Here is a 6,663-nt window from a genome sequence, read left to right on the forward strand (position 1 = left end):
GTCTTGTGTGTGTTTCAGTGGAGTCTTCCAGCCTTTTGACACTGTAACAGTGTCCCCCTTTGTAAAAAGTACCTGTTCATTGCTCCTTGCAATGTGTTTCTTTTTCCCCCATTATTTTAATTATTAATGAGTTTTATTTCAGTCTTTGCCTTCCTTTTCCTCTTGATCCTTCCAGCTGAGAGGTTACGTATCTGCAGTGCTCACATACACCTTCTGTGGACAGCTGGAGCAGATCTGGGTGCCACAGGCAGGATGGGACCTCAAAGCTCAGCCAGTTCCAAACCCCCCACCATAGGCAGGGACACCTCCCACTAGAACAGGTCATTCAAGGTCTCATCCAACTTGGCCTTGAACACCTTCAGGGAGGGAGCAGCCACAACCTCCCTGGGCGACCTGTGCCAGTGTCTCACCACCCTCACTGCAAACAACCCTTTCCTAAAATCTAGTTTCCCTCTCCCCTCTGCCAGTTTAAGCCTATTACCCTTCATCCTGTCATGTCCTGGGAGCCTCCTCTGCTCCAGCCTGCACAGCCCAAACTCTTTCAGTCTGTGCTCATGGCAGAGCTGCTGCAGCCCTCTGAGCATCCTCCTGGCCCTGCTCTGGACACACTCCAGCATCTCCGCATCCCTCTTGTCCCAGGGGCTCCAGAACTTCTTCACCTGCAGTAACTGCAGGCTGGCATATAACTGAAAGCTGTGCTTTCTTGTCAATAGTATCAAAGGAGTGAGGCTATGCACACTTCTTTGAGCCAAGTCCTTAGCTGCTTCAGAATCCTTCATGAGAACCCTGATGTCCACATCTGTCTGTCATTCCTCTTGCACACTTCATCACTGTTGTGTGTGCATCTGCAGGTGCCAGTCGGAACCTCGGTGGTGCAGCTGGGCAGCAGAAGTTTGCCCTCCATTCCTCCACTGTTTCAATATGCTTGTTTTGAAAGCTAAGTAGCTGAGTCGCGGGGGAGGGTGACAGCAGCGCTGCCCACAGCCTGATGCTCCCTCCCCTGAGTGTACACTTATTGCTGCTGCTCTTGGCTCGGGCTCACGGTTAAGTAGAGGGGAAGGGGATGTGGGGCAGCGCTGCTGCTGCCTCCAAGGGCTTAGGGCTGCAGCCCAGCAGCTCCGCTCGGTGCAGTTTCGGTGCTTGGCCTTTAGAGGGCAGACTCTTTCTGCAGTGCCAGCCGCGGTGGCCGAAGCAGAAGTCTCTGGCTCGCAGCGGCTCCTGCTCGGGAGAACAGGACGCAGGTTTAAGAGTAACTGTTTCCAGCAGCTCTCCTGCTCGGGAGAACAGGACACAGGTTTAAGAGTAACTGTTTCCAGCAGCATTCCTGCTCGGGAGAGCAGTCCACACGTTTAATTAAGAGTAACTGTTTCCAGCGTTATATTGACAGCAGTGCGGTGAAGCAAATGATTCTCGTACATGAGGGTGCTGACAGTGACGTTTGAAAGTGCCTTTGCACTGACCACCTGAGTTGTGTCTGCTCTAAAGACACTGTTGACTCCAGCTTCTTCGTGCATCTTATTCTAGGTGGGAGTTTAACCCCGTGCTGATGGCCTGCAGCCCTGTTGCTTCCCATCTGTGCACACAACGTGTGGCAGGGGAGAAGATTAGAAGTTGGATCCTTGGGGTTATTTTTGTGTGTGGTCGTTTTCAGTTTGCCCTACCGGGAGTAGCAAAGATGGGTCTCATTAGCTCGTCGTGCTGACTGCTGCACTGACCTGTGGGGAGGCAGTCCCTGCCCTGAAAGAGTCACACCTATTAGGCACAGCAGGAAGGAAGTGAAAAAGAAGCTGCAGACCCAGAAATGTGAGCATTTCGTTTTCAAAGGGCCTCAGAGGTGCTTCAGCAGCCAGCTTCGGGCATCCTTTCCGTCAGTGGAATCATCTCCCTGAGACCAGGGAGGCACTCGGATGTCCTGCGAGTGGAAGCAAGCAGGTAACAAAGCCCAGAGCATGAAGGCAGCAGTGGCTGCTGGAGGCAGTGGGCACTGGGTTCCAGTCGTGAGCCTGTTTCTGGAGCTACCCCTAACCACTCAGTGGAGGTACTTGTGGCACTCACCACCTGGTGCAGCGGAATGTCCAGGCAGAGGAGCGCTCACAGCACGCTCCGAGTCTGCTCTGGTCCCTCCTGGTGGAACCTGGACAGCTAGGGCCTTGCTGCCCCCAGGCTGCTCAGGACAGGCTGCTGCTGGTCTCAGGTGCTTGGTTTCCTTTAGGGTTATTTTTTCTGAGGGAAACAGCTCAGGAATTTCTAAGAATGAGAACAAAAGGCAAAAAGTGGCTGTGGAAGTGCCCAGCTGCTGCTGCGTTCAAAGGAGAGCTGGGTGAGGCTCCAAAGAGGCAGCCCATGGAGGTAAGTGAAAGCTGCTTACAGATGGGACAGCAGCCAGCAGAGAAGGGCTTTTTTGGTGGCAGGTTGCAGAGGACCTCTGGTGCTGTAATGCCTGAATCTTGTGTGTGTGTGTGAAAACCCCAAAGCCTCCTGTGCCCGTCCTGGTTTGTGTGTTTGTTGCCCAGCAGTGTAGCTGTGGAGGAATGACATGTAAACCCCAGCGTGCTCAAGCTACTAACGTGGCTCAGTGGGGAAGTGAGGAGCAATTTTGCTGTTACTTTTGAGTTGTCTTCTGCCATCACACAGGAAAAGCTTTTTTCACCATGCAGCAAAGGAAATGCAGGAAGGATTCCTTTTTCTGGCTTTTGGGTTTTTTTCATTCAGGTCCATCTCGTCAGCTCGCCTCCGCAGCGGTGGAATAGCCAGTTCTCACATGCCTCCCAACAGCCACCATCCACTGTAACTAATGGCCTGTCTGCTTTTGCCATGGCTTGGAGGAAAGGACTGAACGAGAGCTCTTGAGTGTTTGCTTACAATACCTGAAGTGTCTGCGTGGGTACTCTGGGATGGATATCAGGGCTGGCTACAAACCACCTCCACTCTTTCGTGTGGCCTTTTCCATCCCGCCCTGCAAACAGGGCAGGTTTCCCACCTGCTGCTGGAAGAATCAACAGCTGTGGTTACATGACACTCTCAAAATGCTTGCTTCCAGGAGCTGAGCACAGGGCTCCTGACGCTGGTTGGAGAGGTACCATGGCTCCTCCCCACTGTCGCGGTGAGTGGGTGGGGAGAGAGGCAGAAAACAGCTCTGGGACAGAGCGCTTCCAGCTCTGCTCTGACACAGCATGGAGGTGTTTAGTAGATCACAGAATTAAATGTGGGTTGTGTCAAGGTTAAATATTTCCCAAGATAACAAACTAAGGCCTCTGCAAGTTTTCCCTATCAGCTCTCAGCAGCCAGTGATGGAGGGCTCATCATGGAGCTGGGAAGGGAAAGGGAGCAGCCACTGTGGGATAGCTGCTGGTGTTCGGCATCCTCAAGTCCTGGCCCATCTTTTCCTGGAGGCTTCTCCCTGCAGGAAAACCAACCTGGCACCCTGCCAGCCTCCTTTCACTGCCATGCATTAAGAAAAATGTGTTCCTCCCTCACACCTGTTCTGGGACCTATCAGATGCTCTTCATAGAATAGAGTCATAGAATCAACCAGGTTGGAAGAGAGCTCCAAGCTCATCCAGGCCAACCTAGCACCCAGCCCTGGCCAATCAAGCAGACCATGGCACTACGTGCCCCAGCCAGGCTTGGCTTCAACACTGTTGCAGACAGCAATGAGCTCTGCCCTGAGCCTCCTCTGCTGCAGGCTGCACACCCCCAGCTCCCTCAGCCTCTCCTCCCAGGGCTGTGCTTCAGGCCCCACACCAGCCTCGCTGTCCTTCCCTGGACACATTCCAGTACTGCAACATCTCTCTTGAATTGAGTGGCCCAGAACATGACTGCAATGCCTCCAGAGCTGGGCTGGCCATGCCTGAGCACCCTCCTCACTCATTTCCCTAGCCTCCCTTGGCTCAGCTGCAGTTGTCAGGTGTTCTAATATGTGACGAGATTCCCATGGGTGGGAAGCAAGATATACATGCATGTGGAGTTAGGCTCAGCTTGTGGCTGTGTGGGAGGAGAGTTTTGGCTTCAGGGTTATGTTTTTATCACATGAGATACACATTGTAGCAAGTAGGAGATTTCAGGAGAGAAATCAATGTTCCTGCTGTTGGGTAAGCTCCATCGATAGCAGAGCAGGACCTTCCCCATCCCTGGGCTTGCCTGTCCTGAGCCCTTGTCAGGAGTTAGGTGTCCAAGGGCAGGCCACATTCTTCTTGCAAAAGCCACACATGTGAAAAGTAGTCACATGCTGGAGGCCAATATTCAAATACCTCTGCATCCAGTTTGCACTAAGGATTTGAATTTCAGCTTCCCAATCCCAGGGGACACACATTTGCCAAGGTGGGTAGGAAGAAGTGGCACAGGAACTCATCCACTAAAGTGTCTCTGCTGTCCCTAAACGGCTGAGAAGCTTTGGCTGTTTGGCTAACAAGGGATAATGAAGCAGTCACTGCAGAGCTTATGGGTGGTGTGAAGCACAAATCTTTGCCTCGTGGTGGCTGTAAGTGCTGTGAAGAAGTGGGTGAAACTGTGCAGGAGCAGCACTCCCAGGACTGCAGGCATGAGGGAGAGTCTTAGAGAGGGCTGGGGTTTCCTATGGCTTTAGGAGTCCTGAGTTAAACCCAGAGATGCTCCCCGTCATATGTGCTAAAGCTTCATGGCTCTGCAGAGTAAGCCAGGTGCATTTTCTTAGTGCAAGATGTGCCGAACAAGTGAAATGCCATGTCCAGCCATAGCCATCCTCTTGCATGCTGAACTCTCCCCTGAGCCCACCCTTCCTCACCCCCACACTCACTGCTCATCCCCCTGTACTCTTCCAGGGCAGCAACTTGGCTTTGTTCTCACCTCTTTGCACTCCTCCTCCCTCTAGGAAGCTACCATCACCAAAGCCAGCACTGCTCTTACTAATAGCAAAGTAATCAATTTGAGTCACTGTATACATTAGTAATGGCCATGTAATTCTAGTGCAAATTAGGTTTGGGCAGGCTGTGAAGCCTGAGACATCTCGTCTTCCTGAGCAGAGCTTGGATTTAGTGTCCTCTGGGGAAGGCCACAGCAGAACACCCCTGCCCCCCTCACAAATCCTCCCTTGATTGGATACAGTATGGTCGTCTGATTAAAATTGTGCAGTGGTTCAGAAAATGATTTTCAGCCAGGCCTTCACAGTAAATTACTTTTCTTCTTCTTCTTTTTTTTTTTCCTTCCTTAAGACAACAAATACAGCTGGACACTGACAACCAGACGCTGCAGAAAAGCTGCCGGGGAGGCCAAGGCACCGAGAGGGCAGGGAAGCACCTGGCAGCAGTGACATCCTGCCCCAGGCCGTCCCCGGTGTGCAGGCATGCAGCTCCCATGAGCCTGACACCCACTCTGTGCTGGTGCCACCCACTGAACACCCAAGTCCCTCTTCTCACAGGGTCAGAGCCCGGGCAAGGTTTGCCAGTGCTTCTGGCAGGTGAGGAGCATCTACTGTGGGCAAATATCCTGTTACGCACAGCTGTACCCCTGTATTGCCCAGGTGGGCAGCAGAGCCAATGGCATCCTGGGCTGGCTCAGGAGCAGTGTGGGCAGCAGGGCAAGGGAGGTTCTTCTGACCCTGTGCTCAGCACTGCTCAGGCCACCCCTTGAGTGCTGTGTCCAGTCCTGGGCTCCTCAATTCAGGAGAGATGTTGAGGTGCTGGAAGGTGTTTGGAGAAGGGCAGCAAGGCTGGGGAGGGAGTACAGCCCTGTGAGGAGAGGCTGAGGGAGCTGGGGGTGTGCAGCCTGCAGCAGAGGAGGCTCAGGGCAGAGCTCATTGCTGCCTGCAGCTGCCTGCAGGGAGGCTGTAGCCAGGTGGGGTTGGGCTCTACTGCCAGGCAACCAGCAACAGAACAAAGGGGACACAGTCTCAAGCTGTGCCAGGGCAGGTCTAGGCTGGATGTTAGGAGGAAGTTGTTGGGAGAGAGAGTGATTGGCATTGGAATGGGCTGCCCAGGGAGGTGGTGGAGTCTCTGTGGCTGGAGGTGTTGAAGCCAAGCCTGGCTGGGGCACTTAGTGCCATGGTCTGGTTGATTGGCCAGGGCTGGGTGCTAGGTTAGGCTGGGTGAGCTTGGAGCTCTCTTCCAACCTGGCTGGTTCTTTCCCACAGCACAGGCTCTCTCCAGCCTGTTTTCTCCATGAGCAGTGAGTGCTGTGGGAGAGGGAAAGACTGTTTACTAAATTAAGCAAATGTGTTTCACAGCTATTGGCAGTGATCTGGAAAGGAGCAGCCCAGTCCCCGCAGGACGGTTCCTCACTGGGGGTGATTGGTGCCTTCCAGTTTGGAATGCCACATTTCCTGTTGCTATCAAAAGGGGCTTTTATCCATACGATGTGTGTGTGTGTGTGTGAGGGGGTGTTTTCCTTCCCTCCAGGTGGATATTTTTGTAAGCAACGTCCAGCCCATAACAAATGGTTGAAAAGAAACACTTTACTACTCCTAAAGACTGTTATTGCAGCTTTCACCACCTTTCAGAAGCCCCTGGCAGTCTGAAAGCAGTGGGCTCAGAAAAGGATGTGTGATCTTGTTTTTAAGCTGTAGCATGGCAGAGAGGTGGTTCCAGCATGCTCAGTTCCCAAAAAGAGATGTTCTCATCTTTGCAGGGCTTGCCAGTGCCAGTCCACTGGGACCCAGCAGCAGCAGTTGTCCAGCCCAGAGATCACCTCC

Source organism: Pogoniulus pusillus, chromosome 23 (genome assembly GCF_015220805.1).
Source record: "Pogoniulus pusillus isolate bPogPus1 chromosome 23, bPogPus1.pri, whole genome shotgun sequence".
In the NCBI taxonomy this organism is placed as follows: Eukaryota; Metazoa; Chordata; class Aves; order Piciformes; family Lybiidae; genus Pogoniulus; species Pogoniulus pusillus.